Below are 20,436 nucleotides of genomic sequence, written 5' to 3'. Positions count from 1 at the left end.
CAGTATTTAGTCATGCTTGCCCCGTCTCCTCAGGACGCAGAAATAATCAGGAGAGAATATTAAAAGGATCTTGGGTGTAATGCATTTTTAAACTTGACTTGTGTAGTCACTCATATTTCAATTAACCTTGGGTTTTATATCATTATAACATATAACATGTCATCACGTGTTGATTGCAATGGTCCTTTTGGTTTAAAGTAACTGCTACGACTAATGAAAATGTGCAGTCATGCTGCAAGTTACAAGTTATTGCAAAGTCATCAGTGTCCTGTTAAGCAACAAGTAATCTCTGCAGTTAGAAGGATGAAGTGAATACGTTTTCAAAATCATTGTTAAACATCAGACATATAAATAAACCTTCACTAGGTGGCTGAGGAAGAGTTGGATGGCTTACTAGCTAATTATCGGCAAGAATTCAGATTGCTTTTAACTTGTCACATCTCTCTCTGTAAGCTCGGTGTTTGCATGATTAAGACTCAACAAATGCTTAACTAAAGGTCTGGCCTGACTAGCTGTTCAGACAGATTGCCAAGCATTGCATTTGCATGTGGAAAACTAACGCGATGTGAGAAGTATGAAAAGTCAGTGCAGTTTTTGCATGTTGAATACTGCCTCGCTGGGAAAATGACAAAATGCTTTTTCACGTGTGCTTCCAGAAGGGTTTGGACCCCCTTTTGAATCAGTGGCTGAAAGGTTGTGTACTGGTGGCACTGTGTTTCTGCATTTTATGTGCGTGTGTGTGAGTGCGTATGTGTCAGTGTCTAAGAGCATACACGCTAATGTTGTGCTTAATGTGAACTTTTGGTCTGTGCTTTTTACACTCGTCGTGTCGGTTGAAGTGCCCTTTGCCTGTAACATCGTCCGAAAGTGCTGTAATCAGCCTCACCTATTGTGCCTCTTATCATCCCCCTTTTACCTGCACCCGCTCTGCCCTCTCTTCATCATAAAACCACAGTTGTCCATCTGGACGCTGTACACTCTAACCTTTACACAAAATTAAAAGTGGAACTTTGTTAAGAGGATTAGCACAGGCCACAGTTTTCAGGTGGCCACCAAACTCCCCAACACCTGAAAAAGCTTATAGGTTTCACTAAAATGTTTCACTTTAGTAGAATAAACCTGGGCTCATGTCAAAGTGATGGGGAAAATGGACTGCTGCATACCTGCCTACACAGTTTAAAGTAACCATCAAGGTACACAATGAGGTTTTTAACATTTGTCTTATAATGGGAAGATAAAGGATCCAGAGCACTGTCAATGTATTTACTCACAAAGTCAAATAAATCTGCAAGTCATATGCAAATCAGTGAAATAAAAGGTTATGCTGGGGAAAAATAGACCCCAGTGTCAACATGTGAAGTGCAAACAACACTGGACCCGAAATTGAGCCTTGTGGCACACCCTAACTAAGAGGGACTATTTTGCATCTAAAGCATAACAGATCAGCTGTCAAATATGGTAGAGGCGATACATGCCTCGACCGTATTCCTTTTTGACGTTGGTTGTGTCAGATGATGCCCACGGGTCAGTTTTAGCTCTTTTTTTTGTGTGCTGTAGCAGAATAAGCAGAAATGGCCATCGTGGTAATGCTTTGAATTAATCTGTTAATGAAACTGCAGTTATGTAAAAATGTGAAAATGCATAGCTGAAATATCAATTATAAATATAAAATATTTATTTATAGATATAATAAAAGATCGACTTTTTTTGTAAAGAGTCGTGAGTTGTGATTCAATACATGCAGGTTTTATCTAACGAAAGAAATTAGTCCCCATTCACTCAGATGAATACTTCAATAAATGTCAGATAACTGTCTGGTAATGTCACAAACATGACCTGTAGAAGAACTTTTTGTCGTTTTTGTCTTTATGTAAGAATCTCAGTGCATCACGCCTCCTTTGTACTTCATCATCTGAATACATTTAAAAACCTTGAGCAACAGTTATAAAAGCGCTCCCTTAATTTTGAATAGTGACAAGCTTTTAACTTTTTTTTAACTTGTCCATAACTCTGAAAGAGCCATATGATGATGATGTAATTTGCCAGTCATCTATTCATGAGAGGTTAACTGGATAAATTGTGCCCATTATACAGTACACATTTTTATTAAATGCCAGGTATTCTTATGTTCTTTTCTATTCATCTATATTAACAGTTAATCTAAAAAAAAATTTCTTTTTTTTTTAACCACAGTTAAATAACCCTATTACAGATATTTTACCAATCAGTAGTTAATGGAAGATGGTAAACACTATACATTTTATTCTTTTTTTCTTCCCAATTTTAGTTGCAATCTGAGCAAATGAAGCTCGGTCCTAGTGCTAGTTGTGAAGTCACATTTTGGTAAAATGCTGTGAGATGATACCCCGAGTATCATCTCACCCGAGTCATACATTCTTCTCTGAAGAATCTGCAGGGAAGACGAGCCAATTTATAAAGATAGTTGTTGTTGTCAGGCAGTATCACAAATTTAGCTATGACATCACTGGCTCAGCAGCCTTTTTATAAACCACTGTGGGGGAAAATCCCCCCAAAACATTAGTTATATAGTGAGCTCTTCCTAGCACAGATGTCAAGCACAGATGTCAACTGAATTAGGATTGGGAAATGCTCAACAGGTTTGGGATCTAATACCCACCTCTCTACAAAACCACTCAGAATAGTAAGGATAGAAATGTCATTATTATTTATTTATTTAAATTAAAAACACATGTTCTGTTCACTGGTGGAGTTTATTTTATGCTGCTCATACACACACTCACCATCTCCTAAATTCTTGCCACTTATCTAGTGTTCATAAGGAGTATCGTATAAACAAACCAAAGATGACAAATTTCCATCAAATGTGACTTAATCTAGCAGCACAGGCAACCTGCTTTCACGCATGCTCCATGTGAACACAGCGTGACACACAATTCACGCAAACAGAAAGCTAATCATGTTTTTCCACGAGGTCGACTGTCTCCGTTACAGCCGTTCGCTTCCTTGACATCGAGACCGTTCTGTTCTTTTCAGCACTGTCCCTCAAGGCTTGGCTTTCACATTTATCCTTGATTCCTCCATGTTACTTGGTGCTTGCATCAGCTGTACAGTGACACACATTTGCATCTAATTATGCCCACGTTCACCCCACTTAGGCCCGACGCAGTGGAAAGTGGTGGCCGTTGCATTTTATGTGGTCATTGCAGGGTCAGAGGAGTTTAAGCCGATGGCCTCGAGTCCTGTTATTTCCCACCGCTGGCTGCATGTCATTTGACTTTAAGGAGTTTAAGCTCATTGTGCTGTCACAGGCATTGTAAGTCGCTCGGGATAACAGTGTTAGCGCGAGCCCTATAATGCAAATGTCACTGTGAGACTTTTTTCCCTTTCTTTTTAAAGATGTGGCTGTTTCAGGGATTGAAATCAGCTTTTTTAGAATGACATGTTTGTTGAGTGAAACTGACTTTGAAACATTACATTTATTCTTAAAAATGTGTTTGCTAAGAAGATTTTTATTAACCCCATCCAAAAACTTTAATAAAAAATGTATATTAGGAGATATTAATAGAGGTTATATATATAAAGGTTACAAAAAGGGAACATTTTAGCAGAAACAGAGTATTTCTTTTTATTCTTTAGCATGACAAGCTATAATCTCGCAGTTCTCCAAAATTCAACTTTTTCATTTGGAAGGCATCCAAGTGTTAATTTGGTGCCAGGAGTATTAATGACTCGAGGACTGTGTCTGAAGTAGTTGTTGCTGTAGGTGTAGGCTAACACCTGCTAAGAATGTCGGTTCCACCTGTTGGTCACTGCGTGTGGCTTGTTTGTGCACATTTCAAAGTATTGCGATGGATTTCTTTCCTCATGTGTGTCTGCACCCTGCATCTGTTTGCATACATGTGCGTGCTTGCGGTGTGTGTGGTCTGTAGTGTCTGAATCTAAATCAAAGCCTTCCTTTGAGACCTGACAGTTCCTTTGAAGGAAGCTGGAGCTGCCAGATGGCATTAGATGGACCCCACCACAGCCGGTACCATAGCGGGCTCTGGCATTTTAGTCAGAATAAGCAGTGCTTGAGCAACGCTGTTAATGCAAGTTGATTATTCCTGTGGTAACGTTTTAGCAACAGCAGGACTTAAATGGCTGTAGTTCTAAATTGATTCTCACTTTTATCTTTTTGCGCTACGTCTATATTTACTGTCCTAAAGTTAATCGAAGCGACAGAGTGCTAAAATGAGAGTTACAGTTTTCTCTTTTGAGCGGCCAACAATTACAGCGTCACAGACACGTTTCGGGCACAGCTTACGCAGGCCTGTGACAGACACAAATGATTAAAGTTGTTTCTTCTCTCTTTTTTTTCTATTCTTTTACCAAGCTGGCTAATTAAAGCGAAAATCCAGCAAGCAGATCTATTGAAAGGGTAATATATCATGATGCAAAATACTGTAATAATGGTGCCACTTTCCCCTTCTTTGCCTAAGGACAGAATATCTAATTTCGCTAGATTGTAGCAGAGATTTTAGGCCAGAATGGGAGGGTTGAAAGACAGAATTTTCTGCACCTGGCTGCGTAAGAGTTGAGTCATATGTTCAGAGATGGAGCCCCTTTTGAATGACATTGTAATGCATATAGAGTGAGGCCTTTGATGTTCATTGTCAGTTTTCCCAGTATTCTCTTTCTCACCATCGCTGGGATCTCATACAGTTATATTCCCCTGGAGATCCTCCTCCTCCACTGTAGCTTCCCAAAAATATCCTCCTGATGACAAAGTGTGAATTTATCCAACATCCACTGTCGCACTTACTCAGATATATATCACATATAACTTGACATATATTAGACGCGTATTGCACCCTGAGGTATTGACAGAAATGCAGAATGTGATAATGTCCCTGATCATTTGTGCTGTGTTCCACATTTACATTACACAAGACGCAGGCTGCCTGCAGGAAGAAGGCAGGGAGGGAGCAGAAATGGGATAAACGTCTCCTAGATACCTTCACATATTTATTATCAGCCATTAAGCTGCCCTCCCACTACTACCTCCTCTCAACTATGAAAAAGCAAAAAAGGATGTCAGTCAAGGCGTCGAGGCTCAGGCCCCATCATAAAATGAACCGCAGCTGCGAAATAGGCTACAACGTTTAAACCTAATATTTTAGCATCAAAGGTTACCTAACTCAGGTTAAACATAAACATATTTTCTTGCTTGAAATGGCCACGGTTTCCCTCATCTCTTTGATGATTCGGTGAGCGGGAAAGTATGCCGTCCACACATGAAAGTCTATTTTTTTAAAAAGCACATCAGAGATGAGATCTGAGACCTTAACCAGAGGTGACGATGTGAAAAGGCTATGATCGCTTATGTAAGACTTTTCACTCGTTTTATTGAAGGATATTACCTGTGAGTTTACATGTGAAAAAGCAACAAATGTGGCATTCAAAATGTATAAGAAAGGTTCAAAACTGTGTGCATAAAGTTTCAGGCGTTCAGAGTTTTTGCTTCACATCAAAAGTTTTACCTGAGATACCCAAGAGTGTAGCAGGCTATAATTTTTGCACACCTGTATAGATTTTGACCTTGGGCTTCAGGTAATTACATCCTACAACATTTATGTAAATTTTCATGCAATGATGGCAGTGAGCTAAAGAGTATTTCTAAAGTTTAAATACCTAGCTTAGGTTTAAGCGCCTGTAGTCATCTTAAGCACTTTTATAGTAATGTTCAGAAAAATCTAACGGGATTTGTCAGATTTGTTCCTGATTCCTCACACAGTATGTCACGTTTTCACTGAAGCAGTACAAAATTAGGTTAATTTAAAATGAACTGCTAGCAGATAAGACAAGAAAAGTGTGAAGTATAAATAGTTTCAGATTAATTCCTAAACCTTTTCCTTACCTGTCTAGCCTAACATGTGCATAGTTCCCCACCTGACATATTTGCACACTATTAAAGTCTGAAGCACGGCTCGCGCGGGACCTTTCCTTGCCATCTCATGCCAGGCGCGAGGATGAAGAGCCGGCAATAAGGTTGTTAAGTGGTTCCCTGGCTGTCTCCTTATGGTTGTGCCCTTAGTCACAGCAAACCGCTGACCCACATTTTTGGGTGGGTGACTTTTTCCACTGGGCCCCCTCGTTTTGCCCTGTCCTCTCCTCTCCGGTCCGCCCCCGTCCATTCCAAACTCTGTTGATGGAGAGAACGGTGACCTTTTACAGACGCCTTCGCTGACTCTGTCTGAAGCTTTCAGCAATCCCTGCGCCTGTGCTGCTTCATGTACTTCAACGTGAGCACACTTGTGTACTCTCTTTCACTTTGTCTTCAGAATTGTGCATGAATACACAAAAACACACTCTCACCCACACACAGACTTGCAGTATAATTTAACAGAGAGGGACATTTAAGGCCACGTAGCACGTTGAATAGCAGCAGTCACCCTGCTACTGTACAAACAAAGGACCTCAGAATGTATTGAAAATCCATAAAACCGCTCTATGCAGTGGTCGCTTAGGAAGGAAAATCATTCGTTCATACTTGCTGCAAAGGTAATATATAGGGAGCTTAACAACAAAGCACTACTATTGTGGCTACTTTTAATTACATCGTAGTTGTCACACGGTTTAAAAATTACACGTCAGTGTTGGCTAAATAAATACTGGCATTCATCACTGTCATTAAAACGATATTAAACTCTGTATAACTTCCCAAAGTACCGAGTAGGAATGCTTTGGATGAAGGAATGAAATCCCAGATGTCACAGTTGTCATTTTTCTTTCAGTGCACTGCATGATTGTGTTTTGTTGTACATGTACCGCAGTGCAGGCTAACAATGAAATACCAACATCATTCCTTAAGAAATAGGCATAAAATCTATTCTATTTCTTTGCAGTAAACTAAGGCGGCTTTCTGCATTTTTATGATATAGAACTAGGTTTCTGAACCCAGTCCTGCACATCAAGCAGAACACAAAGGTGTGTGTTGGCAGTTAAGTCTGTAATGAAACTCAGTCTAGTGTACAACATCATCAGGAAGTTTGTAAATTGCATCTCCATAATCAGTCATGCAGTCATTGTTAGAAGCTTTCAAAACAACTCGTTGTTATACATGCGCGGTCACACAAGCCCACAGTCTCAAACACTCACCACCTTCGCTCCACTCTCACCGACTCCTGCGTTGACTCGTACACGCCGGCCTCGCGTGCGAAAAAAAAGGTCTGCAGCAGATGGTTCGGTGTGAAAGCGCAGTAGATTGGGAGAGATTGGCACACGTATCATTTGAATAGGCAGAAACCTGGAATACAATGAAGATATCAAGGAGCCACGTAGGCTCCACACATCGGTTTTGTTTCCAGAATCATCTGTAATGATAAATCGGATCCTCTCCGCTAGCATGGCAGCTCCCACACATACACACCCAGGCCCAGAAGCAGATGGCTAGATGTGAATGCGGTTTACACATGAGCAAGGAAGAAAGAAAAAATAATCTTTCCACCTTTACCTTGCAGCTGTTACCCCCTTACAAAGCACTTCCCGATGATGCTCTGTAATATATTATAATATAGAATCATGGGAATGCACTGTAGCTTGGAGCCTCTTCGCTTCTGCATGCCAGGAACAGTCCGCAACGCGATCCAGAGAGTATGTGTGCGTGTCCCATGACAGTGCTTTAATACACAGAGCTTCAACTTAATGTGCCACATGTTTGCATCCAATAATTAGTGTGTAATAAATGAAGACCAAGCTAATAAAACTTAATTATGTACTCTTACACTGTCCACATTACAAATGCAGTCTCTGCTGAGGAGAAACATTCAAGTCAGCCATGTACTTGTAATGTTGGAAATCAGAAATCTCAAAAATATCTTTAAAAACATGAATAAATATTTGTGATAAATATTTATTGATTTAAAAATCCAATTTTCTGATATTCATATTTGTTATTTGAAGTTATGTACATGTTTGTGTTGTTCCAAACACGTGCGTTAGAAGTGGAACTCTGCAACGCCAACGTCAACATGAGACACATGATTCTTATTTATCTTGCTAATTTTTCATTTGTCCGTCGCTATTATTCACTGTTAATGGTGACAGACTGGAAATTATTGCTATGTTTGAGTGTTTAATATCTGCTCTTTTTGGGACCTTCACAGCACACTGGTTGTGCGCAGTCATATTTTTTTCTCTAAAAAAATACTGTTTATTTGATAAATTCACCTTTATGAAACATTGTTGTTCTATTATTCTTAATAGGTGCATTTTGTATGTGCGAAACTAAATGCATTAATTTGTTAGTGATGTTTTACACAGTTTGATAATGAATCATCAGGCATTTGGAAAACATGTTTTCTTTTATTTTTGGCAGGAAATTAGCTCCATAAATATTACTTTTCTGTGTGTTGCTCATATTTGTTCCAAGAAATTTGAATCAATCTGTCAAAGTTATGGGTTCACATTTTGTTTGGGGCGCATGAAGTCCTGTTTTGCTTATGCTGAGCAGGAGATTATTGAGACACCCTGGGCTACCTGCTCTCAGTAATTGTGCTCAGCTCATTATTGTTTTGTGGCACCTGTGCAAAAGGTTAGCGGTTTAAGATGAACAGCCTCGTATCTTGTTCCGCTTCAGCAAGAATATTCATTTCTAATGCCGATGTTGGTGTTTATTATTAAAGTGATGGCTTTCTCTCATTGAAAACTGAGCTGAAATCTGTTGAATAAGATGCGGCATCTATACATCTGGTTTATCCTTTTGAGATATAGCCAGGCTACAGGCCACCAGCTACATCGCAGTTTGTTATAATATAAAAACAAGTCTGTGGTGAGAATTTTGGAATGAAATGTAAACGCTCCCAAGTTGTAAAAATATGTTTTTCTGTTGCTGGCAGTGTTTAGCTGGAGTTTGATCCAGCTAAACATTATTAGTGCAGGACTAACATAGCCTGGGGACAAGCAGGGATGATTAATAATCAGCTCAGCTTTTTTTATCATCAGCCCAGACACTCAGTAAAAATGGAGCAATTTCAGTTCAACTTGGATGAGAACTTTAAAATCCAGCAAACTTGCATCTGTTAAACCCCCCCGCAAGGATCAGGCAGAGGAATTAGCAGCACATCCACAGCTCAACATCTGCATCACTCCTGTAATCCACTGACTTGGTCAATAGTGTTTAATTAGCCCGATCAGTAGTTTAACTGGTGGAACCTCCAGTACAGATCACCTGCAGTGCTTTGGAAAAGATCCACTGGTAATGTTTAACCAACAAAGGCTTTTCAGTTTGTAATTTGGATTCCCCTCTTCATGTGGCAGTAACTGAAATTAAAAGCAGAGGGTTTGGGAACCAAATTATGACAGAGATAAAGGAGAATGGACAAAAAGAAGTCAAGTGAATTGACTTTATTATTTTGGCTTGAACGTGTTTTTATTGTCATGCTGGTCCCCAGCTACTACCTGCTCACTATGGTGCTAACTGGTATTTTATAGGTAATGAAATTCATTTCAGATTAAAGCATTAGGCCATTCCAAAGGCTGATGGAGTGAATAGTGGCTGACCTGAACGGCTCTTTGCAAATGCAGCTTTGCAGTGTAAACTTGACCACCTGAACTTTTTTGTCAGTGGCAGGTTGAAGATTAAAGATTTCTGCTCAGGTAGCTTAGTGTAGAATCATTTCTGTGTAATTTGTGGAGACTCCAAACAGCATAAGCTTTGTGACTTAAACAATAAAGGAGCGATAGGCCTCCATGTCAATCACTGTGTTCTTGATGAAAGAAAGTCTGTTACGTTGTTTGAACACAGAGGTAGATTAGTATTACTTTTGTGTACCCTTGAAAATGGATTCAACCATGCCTGCTCTCAGTAAGAATAATTGTGCCCTTGAAGGCAGACTTTTGAGGCCATGGTCATTGTTATGGCTCTGTGGCAGAGTGAAATGCTCTGGGATTGTGCTCCAGAAGTGTATTTCAACTTTAGGAAATACAGAGGGCATTCATACGACTACTGTAACAATCCTTTGAGTTAAAAATGTCCCGTCCCCCCCACTTTATTTCCTTGCTTTTTGGTGTGCACACGAGGAAAAAATTGACTCTCCTCATGCTACTTCCTCCTGTCTCTGAAAAAACAGAAACACATGTAGTGTGAACAGCTGACATCATAGCAGATTGCCACGTGATTCTCCGGGGAGAGTGTCGTGCTCCTGAAACATTAAGGATTGCGTAGGTGATAAATCTACTTTAGTTTAATAGCTCTTTCTGTTGTAAGGGTATTTGTCTCCTCACCGTTGACTACTAACAGAATGAAACAAAAGAAATAAAAGGCTCGATTTCCCTTCTTTTCCTTTATGTAGCAAACATAGCCTTGTGAAGACAAAGAAGACAAAGTTTCACCTTTTCCCTTTTTTACAGAATGAAAGCTCATTTCAGCTACAGTGTTGACAGAATTGTGTTGTTTGTCTCGGCTAGTGTTGTCTCGCGTTGTTTGTCTCTGCTGTCAGGGGTGTCCGGTTATCTCACCTTCCAGCAGTTCAGCTGTGGCCATATCCATGCCGGACAAGTTCAGAGAGGGAGAAGGCATCGCCTTGTCTCACTCTCTGCAGAATGCTATTAAGGGGGGGAAACCTGTTCAGTCCTCCCCGCTCCTGCAGTCTGCATCCCTGCTGGAGGTGGGGAGATGGATTGCTCAAGGTGACCCCAACTGGCACACTGTCTGCTCAGCCCGGCCGCTCTCATGCCACCATTCTTCACACTTACTCATTCTCTTCTTTCGTCTCGCACGTTGCCAGTACCCCAGGCGGCATTCTTCAGAGCTGCCTCTAGCAGCTTCTTAGCTGAGAGCCCCCACCCCCGAACCACGTTTTCCCTCTCTGCTGCCGTGCAGCCTTGTGTTTTTCCATGAGCAGATGATTTAAAAGTCCCAGACTAGTCTCCTAATGGGTTAAAGCTGTAATACTGAGTTATGTTAATTACAGTCATTTACCAGCAAATACGAAAATGTCTCCAGACATAACTGAAAACTCTGGAAACTGCTTTTTGAAAAGCAGCGCTGTTCTAGGTTTGTGAGACAGCATAAACATTTAACATCAAAAGGAATTAGGTTATGATAAATAGCATCATACTATAACGAATGCTGCATATGCATGTATATATGTCCTGTACCCAATCTCCTCTTTAACGGGTGGGTTTTTGAATGAAACTCTGCACAAACATTATTACACATACAACTTTTAGCATCCATGTGTCCTTTTTTCACCCCAAACATTTGTTATAAATCCTAATACTTTCAATTTGCCTACATAGTTATATATTATGTTCATTCATACCCCTGCAGATGCCATCTAATGTTCTCCACTTGTTTGTTTCACATCTCACATTCAAGGCTCGCTGCCCATACGTAACTGAACAGTGTTGTTTGATTCACCTCTAAATATGGAATAACAGTTCAGAGAAAGCACTGCAGACCTGCCCCTGATAATCTAATCAGAAGACTAACTTGAAACTACTGATAATGAATGTTATACCATACAAGTTATAAACTCTTCACAGAAACAAGTTTGAATCCAACTGCCTGCAGCATGTTTAAAATGAAACGATGAAACCATTGTTATTTTTATGGACCTCAAGTAGTAAACTGTTAAAAACATATGCTGTATGTAATGGCTGGCCTGAGCCACTGGATGGTTTCATTGCCTTCAATCTGTCTTTTTGCTTTTATCAGCTTTCCCCCCCTTATTTAAACCAGGTATGACATATTTGAATGTGACTGTAGAGCTGGAGACTTTTAAGCTAATGCTAGCTTGGTTGATTTGAAAGACACTCGTATAAATTACTTTGATTTTTAACCCTCTATATCCCAATAGAATTTGATTACAATGCTCCAGTTTCCCAAGAATTTCATAATAGAGGAGAAATCCATTAAATACTTTGAAACTATTGATATGTAAATCACAAGTTAGCTTTAAGTTAGCTTAATCTGTATATGATAGACTTTCATCACCTCTTTCTCTTTTTTATTCGTCTCCTCTCGTGCTTATTTATTCCACAGTTACTTATTGTTAACAGATCAGACACGCGACCCTTCTGTCTCTGAAAAGCTGACAATGAACCAATAATAGCAACACCCGCAGCTAGTTCTAAGCTAACGTCACGTCAGCTAGCATAATTGCCAGAGTCGGACCCACTTACCGCTAACAGCAGCTAAATCAGCAGCTCTTACTGACACAGACGTTTAGGTTTTCCTCAATAACTGACCTCCAAAGATAGTTATCTAAAATTTTTCTCCTTTTGGGATTTTGTGTGTGGAACTGTTTCTTCACAAAGATGTAAAATAAAAATGATTTCTCTTCTATGTTTGACACAAGAGTCTATGCAGATGGACTCGCTTTCAGAGCCAACCGCCGCTGACCATTTGATGAACTACAGGTCTCTGCACCTTTTTTCTCATTCTTTCAATTTTCCAGTCTCAGAGAGTGCTTCTTGGCACATACTTCATAACATTTTCAACAAGTAATTGACATTATTTTGACTGCACATTATGATGCAGCGAACCGGGGGCAAGCGGACATGTAAGAAAAATCTGTTGTGTGAGTATCGAGGCACCAACATCAACTGTGCTCTTCCTTAAAGCACTGCAAGGCCTCTGTAGATTAACTAGAGAGATGCTTTAAGATTCTTTGAGAGATGTCTTCCATCTCCTTTTCTCTCCTGAGGTCAATGTTCGCTGCACCACCGCACAGAACAAAAGGCCTACTTCAGAGGTGATCAATCCTGAAGTGAGAGGTGGAGAGAAAGATGAGGGTGAGAGAGGGTAAGGATGAGTCACGGTCACTCAAAGAGGATTATGAGAATATTTAGGAAAACGTACATCCCGCTTAAAGGAAAGGTCTCGTTAATGGGTATCCTCCACATAGTCAATCTAAGACTTTCTTTGCACTTTGACAGGATGCGGATTCATCAAAATGTGATGAAAAAGAATCAAGAGCAGAGCTGCAGCGCTGGCAGCCAGCTATCTCTGCAACAGTGTTAGAAGACTCCTGCTTTAGCTGTCCGCGCCAACTCCAGAGCAAATATTAGCTTTGGTTTTTAAAAGGAAAATCACTAGCATGCAAATGATAGACTGTGTGTGCAGAAGTGAAAGAGTACTAATAATACATTTGTGTGTTTGTACAAGTCCTGCATGAGTCCGGGGGCATATTCTGCATTCGTGAACAGATAACGTTTGTTTCTACAGTGTTCGGGTGCAAGCGAATGAATACCAGATCAGTGTGTGTGGGTTGGCTGAATTGTATTTCAGCAGTGTATTCTGTGTCAGTGCAGATTTTGCCCTCATGTCATTTTCATTTTCTGCGTATGTAGGAAATCTGACTGTTCGTGTGAACACGAGGCTTTTTTGTCTGTCAGTGTTCCCGAGACACTTCTAAATCCTCCTAATCTTAATTCTGCAGAGATGGTGCGTATAATTAGAGTTTGGATCAGTGCCAGTGTCTTATTGCTCACAATATACAGGCTGTCTTAGCATCTCAACCCTACCAAACTGTGGTTGACCCCCATTTGATCTAATAACATCTAGCACCCCCTCAGCCATCCATCATGGCACTGGTACAAGCCCAGAACCTCTGTCAAAGCGCCACTCCTGCACTTTTTAAATTCTGTTTCATCTTATTACAGGCTGTCTTTGCTTTCTTTACTTTTATCTGTTTCTTCCTCCTGCATCTGTCTCAGCTCCATCTTTGTGCAGTCTTTGTTTTAACCTCCAAGGCACCTCGGTTTACTCTAGTCATCCTAAAGTCAGCAACTTTAATACGTACTGTGGATTCTGAAGTAATGATGTTCATTAAACAGAGAGCTGTGCGTCACCTCGGATGGTCTCCCCCTCTACAGCACATCTTTACACAGAGATTGCTGCATCTGTATTAAGGTATAATTTCCTAACATGACACGTCCTGTTTTTGTTTCTATATTGGGAAATCTCTGCTCACCTGTTTCAGTGCTTATGCTGTCTATGCCACTATTCCCGTTCTCTCCCTGAAAGTCACTTCTGCGCACCAACTGCTTCCCCTGTTCCTTCAATGGCTTGTTGTGTGTGCCATAGCTGTCAGATGATGTGATGTAGTGAAGCTAATCAGATTGCTTTTTCCAGCCATATGGTGTTTTGGTTTGCTTTTAGTCATGTTAGGCTATTATTGTGTTGTTCATTTATATTGGTAGTTTTTATTTATGTCTGCTCAAAGTACTTTGTCCTCTGAGCTGAAAGTGCTACAAATAAAATGATTTCATTTCCCTGACAATTTAGCCTTGCGCAGTACAGCATTTCGACGTTATAATACTATATTTTTTTTAAGATGCTTTAATTGCTTATGCTGACCACAGACGCTGGCCTCTCATAGGTTAAATATTAGCTGCGATTAAACATTTGCTTACATTTGAACGAGACCAGTTATAATCTGGCCAATTAGCTGCTATGTTTGTTCCCATTTAGTGCCAGCCAAGTTGTAAAGAGATTGGCCAGAGAAAACAAGTCGTGCTGATTTAAATGGCGTACTTGGCTTTATTGATTTGGTTGTTTACTGGTCAAATCTAATATGTAAAAAGAACAGAGGCATGCTGGAGCTGGGCCTGTTGTTACTCAGCCACCTTGATATACTATATTTCCAGAACTGCCAATCCTCTGCTTATACACAGATCAAAAAATATTTTGAACCACACCACTGACAACGATTTGATACAAAAATGTCACATTTGGATTCATCACTGAGTAAGGCCTGTTGCCACTGATTTTCAGTCCAGTTCTTGTGTAATTCTCGGTGTTTCCCTTCATTAAGAATGGCTTCTTGACAGCTAATGTTCCACTGAGACCACTTCTGTGGAGGCTTTAGTAAACAGTAGATGGATTAACTGAAGGAACACAGTTCATCTGCTGTACATTGTTTTTGTTTTAGGTCTGTACTTCTTTTGTCCCCTAGCTGTATGGTTTCCTCAAATTTTTATAAGGAGACACTGCACACCACGTTCAGATAATAATTGTCAACAAATAGCCCTTTGGAAAACACCTTGCTGATTCGTATGTGTTTTCGTCGTTAGGAAGAAAATACCTAAAAAATTGGTTCATTGCTAAGCTGTCAGTTGCATCTAGACACGGTGCTGGTTCAAACCTCGAGCTAGGTGCATTTTATATTTGAACAATTCATAGGTCAGTATTCCTCTGAAAATGGTCAGGTACAAGGACGGAAGGGAAAATGAGTGAAAAAGTAGCCGGGGGGGAATTACAAGAAAGTCTAGCTTGTTGGACGGAAAATAAAAAAAGAAATGTTGTGTGGCTCAAGACTTTTGCACGTGACTGTATGCATTTTGATAGGTAAACTTGGCTTAGAACTTTATTCAGGGCTCTAGACTAACTTTTTGACATGGGCGCCTAACTTTAAAAAATTTAGGCGTACCGGCACAAAAGTTAGGCGCACTCAAATTTTTCAACCGCATCGCTTAACACCGCAGTTTTACATGTGCATTTTCTTTGGGGGGGGGAAGTCCATACAGACAATATTAATTTCTAAATTATTAACTAACAAACTTGTGCTTAAAGTGCTTTGTCAATATTGTAGAAAATGTTAAACTTAATCATCATCTTGGCCTCCTCTGACGACCTGTTTGCTGCTGTCTGTTGCTGAAAGGCAGCGGTGCACGCTGTATGAAGCAGTGCAGTTTTTAACAGTATACCGAGCAAACACTAACTTAGGATTATTTGAATGCGATGGACAAAGAGGAGAAGAACATAGACAGTGGGAGGCCAGGAGTGAGGAACAAGGAAGAGTTGGGTAGCAGGAAAAAAGGAAAAGAGAGAAAGATGTAGAAGGGATCAAAGCCTTCTCCCATGTCAGTATTCACAGCGTGCATCTTCTACCCCCCACCTCACCACCGGAGAGATGGAACGATGAAGCGAGAGAGAGAAGCAGCAAGTAGCTAACATTCCTGCGTTGCTAAAGAAATCCCCCTGCCCGCTTTCTACTTTCCTTCCTCCGTCCTCTTCTTCGCTCTCCCTCCCCTCCCCCGCATGCCGCTCACTGCAGTTTTCCTTCAGTGATTCCGAAGGATGATTGAGAACTCTCTCTGTATCTGCGTTTTTTCTTCTTCTTCTTTTTTTAAACAGACGCATCAATAAATAAACGGTTTGGTGTAGTGCTCTAAGATGTGCGGCATGTGTACTGTATGTGCATCTGTGATTGTACACAGTGTGTGCGCCTGTGTGTACGTTCTCTGCACTCGAGCGATCTAACACTCCATCCCCTCCATCTCTTCCCAGGGGCAAACACTTTGTACACCTTTGTCTTTCACCTCACTTCACCTCCCTCCTCTACGTTCACGTCACTTCTGCTTCACCAACAGGCTTAAAAATTTCTTTTTAGTCTAATTTCCCCCTTTCTATTCCTCTCCCGCATCCTCCTTTTATTTTTTTTTCCTATTGCCCCCTCCTTCCCATATATGCATGCTCTGCTGACGCACTCAATCTCTTTGGCACAGTACTGCTCACTTTGAAAATGCTCAAACACAATTCCCTCAGATAGCTTCCGCGCGCCCGTGTGTGTGTGTGTGATCGAGCAAATACAAGCGTTTTTGAATCGACAGTTTTGTTCCAGAGATGCAATTACCATCTTTTAACAATATTGGTCAGCCAACAGATTATTTTAAAAACTTCTCACTATTTGCATGCGAACAATTGTTCAAGTGTCTGTGCAGTGTGAAAAGGGTTTTGCTCACTGGAATCCAAATGCAATTATAGCCTATTTCATTGGTTTCCCTTAGCTTTAAGAAGTGTTTGTCTTTTCAATTCATTAGCCTGCTAATTTAGTCTTTTAGTTCACTCTCATGCCTCTTATTAGTGGTGCTTCTCGCTGTAGCAGGTAGTTAGCTTTCAGAAAAAGAAAAAAACATCCACAATATATTGCAAGAGGAGTACAGAGAAGGAAACAAACCTGGCAACTAGAGAGTGGTGTTAAATGGACTGGTTCTTATATAGCGCTTTTCTACTCATCTGAGCACTCAAAGCGCTTTACACAACTTGTGCATTCACCCATTCGCACAAGCACATCTCTCTAAGTGCTTTATAGCTAACATTCACACACATTCATACTCCGATGGATGCATCGGAGAGCAATTTGGGGTTAGTATCTTGCCCAAGGATATTTGGCATGCAGACTAGGCGAAGCCAGGGATCGAACCACCAACCTTCCGATCAGTAGATGACCTGCTCTACCACCTGAGCTACAGTCACCCACTTTTTAGTGCGAGCACCTAAAAAGCCATACATCTCATCAAAAGAAGGCTAAAAGAAAGTGAATATTGGACATAAATTCCCCTGCTGGATAGAATCATTGATAGAAACGGAGGGTAAAGTAACTACAGTACTATGGAAAAATCTATACTTTGCTTTCAAGACACCAGACTCTTGTAGTCTTGAGTATTAGTTCTTCAGGCTTCTGAAAGTCTTTCAGAGCTTTGCTACTAACAGCTTTTTGCAAAATCATATACGTCATTCCCATTTCTTTTGCTGATTCTATGGAAAACGCCAAAGATAACGTAGTTTGAGAGGGATAATATAATATAGTACTTTTTAAATTTCTTGGCATGATGTGCAAATAATGGGGAAACAGGACCTATGGGGGACAAAAGAAGAAGTGGTAGGCCAAAAACTATCTACAGCAGATGAAAAATACATGAAAGCCATATCCTTAAGAAATAGGAAAAGATCTGACGCAGGACCAATTTCTCATCAGAAATTGTTTTTGGAAGGGTGGCTGTCAAGAAGTCATTTGTAATGAAGGGAAACAGGGGGACAAGGCTGAGGTATACCAAATAAGACAAAAAATATGATGAAAATCAATGAAAGCAAGTCTTATGGAGTGGAGAATCTAGGTTTGAATCTTTTGTTTCTAATCATAATTGTTAATTGTTGCAGTCGCCTGGACCTCAACATTATTGAGGGAATGTGGGATCATCTTTACAGTGAATGGAACAAATGACAGCCAACATCCAAGGAGGAGCTTTGAATGTTGTTCAAGAAGCCTGGAGAACTACTCTATTACTGAAGACTACTTAAAGAAATTATAAACACAGCTCAACACGGCCTGAAAGAGTTCAGGCTGTGTTGAGAATAAAAGTGGTCATGAGAAATGTTGGTTTTCAAGCTTGTTAGAATTATACAGAATATATTTTTGCTTTCTGGCTGCAAGCATTTATAATATAGAAAATACAAAATATAGAAATATGGGGTGGTCAGAGGTTTTGTACAATTCTGCACATGTTTAATCACTAGAATATTGATTTTAGCTGGAAAATACTCACTTCTCAGTTAATGTTGTACCCTGCTTTGTCCTACTAACTTACAAGAAATCTAACCAATAACTGTTTAGTTATTGCACCTTGCTTAGTAAATGATTAGTAATAACTGACATGCATCTTGTAAACTGAATTGTTGGTGACCAGCTGATGAATAATTGTTTAGTACTTGCAGGTCTTACACTCATCCTAGTGCCTGTTGCTTTACTCAGTTGTCCCTTTGGAATGAAATTCCCTCTGTGTGCTTGAGATAATTCATTTGCAGCTGAGAAAATACGCACACATACATGACTGCTCATGTGCACGTATCTCCAACCTGTCTGCATCCATGCCTGTGCGTGCCCACCTCTGTGCACTCATCTTATAACTAGGTTTATATATGCATAGTTTTCTCTTCCATAGTCAGATATTGCTCCCATCCACATACACACACTAACTGCCCTGCAGAAAACTAAGAGCCAATTTAAGAAGTAAGCGACTTGCACTGTAACTCCTCTGGCGTCTGGTTATCTTTGGAGTGCTGAGTGTTTGCTGTACAGCGGCTGCCTACTCGCAGCACATAATAAGATTTCAGCAAATTATATCTTCTATAGGACTCCTTCCTGGATGGGTATTCTGCATATTCTGCTTTCTGCTTAACCTGATTATAGGTTAGAGAGGGGGGCATGGGACAAAAAAAAAAAACCAATCAAAAAAACCCCAACAAAAAAAATGGGGAAACTCTTCCGAGGTCAGAGAAAATAGATTTAGGTGGAGGACCAAAATGAATAATTTTTAAAAAATGTATCAAATGTAATTAGATTCAGTTTTATTTATATAGCTCCAAATCCCAACAATAGTTGCCTAATAGTTACCTTATAATGTAATAACTTAAATAGAGAGACTAATCGAGAGAAAACTCCTAGCTATGAGCAAACACATAGCAACAGTGGGAAGGAAAAACCTGTTAACAAGAAGAATCCTCCGGCAGAACCAGGGTAAGGGAGCAGTGGAAGATGACACAAAAGACACAATTTGGAAGAATAAAATTATGCCAATAGTCCATTAAGGGTCTGTATAAAATGACAGTACTACTTTTTGGTCATCATTTGAGCTCGGTGACAGTAATGAAGTCATAAAACCACAATTCTTGCAGCTCACAGATCAAGTCTTTGTTAGTCATTAGCAAAACAAGTGCAAATACAAAGCAAAGTAGTGAAGACTGAATATTACTTTCATCATGTCAAAACATAATTAAAGCTCGTTCATTTAAAAGATCAAAAAAAATCCTGAATATTTCAGATGATGATTTGGTGAATACTTTTGTTTTGACAAGAACTGGTCATACAAACTGCCCTCTTAAACCCCAACTAAGCTTTAATAGTCTATTTCTAAAGGATTTTTTTTTTTTAAATTCTATTTTCCAACAAAATGTGTTTTAAATCTGAACTGATTAAACTTGTAGAAGTCTGATTGTCCTTGAGCACGAGCCTTTTGTCCCTGCTGTCATTCTCAAATTTAGATAAAAAACCTTTGAGTTGCAGCAGCTCATTGCTCAGTAGTGAGGGCCATAAATTGTGCAAAGTTCCCAGGGGTGCAATAGAAAATTCTAATTGTGAATATAATAATAAAACCACATAATTTGAGCTAAATGTGAATTTTTAAACAAAGGTTACCTGCATCTTAGACATGAGACCAGGGTGTTTGCAGGTAGGTTGAGGGAGGTGGACTGAATAAAGTTTGTTTACCGCAACATTCAGATGCTCCTCCATCTGCTTTTTATCCAGTAAATCAATTCTGCTGCTTTGTGCTGTTCAAGGTGTGCTGTGCTTATGAAAAAGGATGTTGTCTGCATGCAGATTCTCACTTTCTCTGCATGCTGTTTACTACGCAGATCCAGACTGTGATGTTGCTGCCTGGTTCAGCCAGTTGCTTCAGTATGAATGATGTTGATTCAGAATGCAGAACTACTTCAAGTGTGAGAGCAGGGGGGTATTACATTTTTAACTTGGCCATGTTTGATTAGCTTTAAGTAGTTGATGCACACTCATTAGCCACTCTCTCAGGCACACCTTGCTAGGACCATGCTAGAACCCTTTTGCCTTCAGAACTCGCTTCATGCTTCATGGCACAGATTCAACAAATTGCTGGGAACATTCCTCAGAG

General features: G+C 40.0%; 1 protein-coding gene across 2 annotated transcripts in view; it reads left to right on the top strand.

Moving 5' to 3' along the window:
- atrn (attractin) overlaps positions 1 to 20,436 on the top strand; it is a 128,079-nt gene that overhangs the window by 85,759 nt on the left and 21,884 nt on the right. The window lies entirely within an intron of this gene.

Source organism: Neolamprologus multifasciatus, chromosome 19 (assembly GCF_963576455.1).
Source record: "Neolamprologus multifasciatus chromosome 19, fNeoMul1.2, whole genome shotgun sequence".
In the NCBI taxonomy this organism is placed as follows: Eukaryota; Metazoa; Chordata; class Actinopteri; order Cichliformes; family Cichlidae; genus Neolamprologus; species Neolamprologus multifasciatus.
This window is presented reverse-complemented; position numbering and strand designations above follow the sequence as displayed.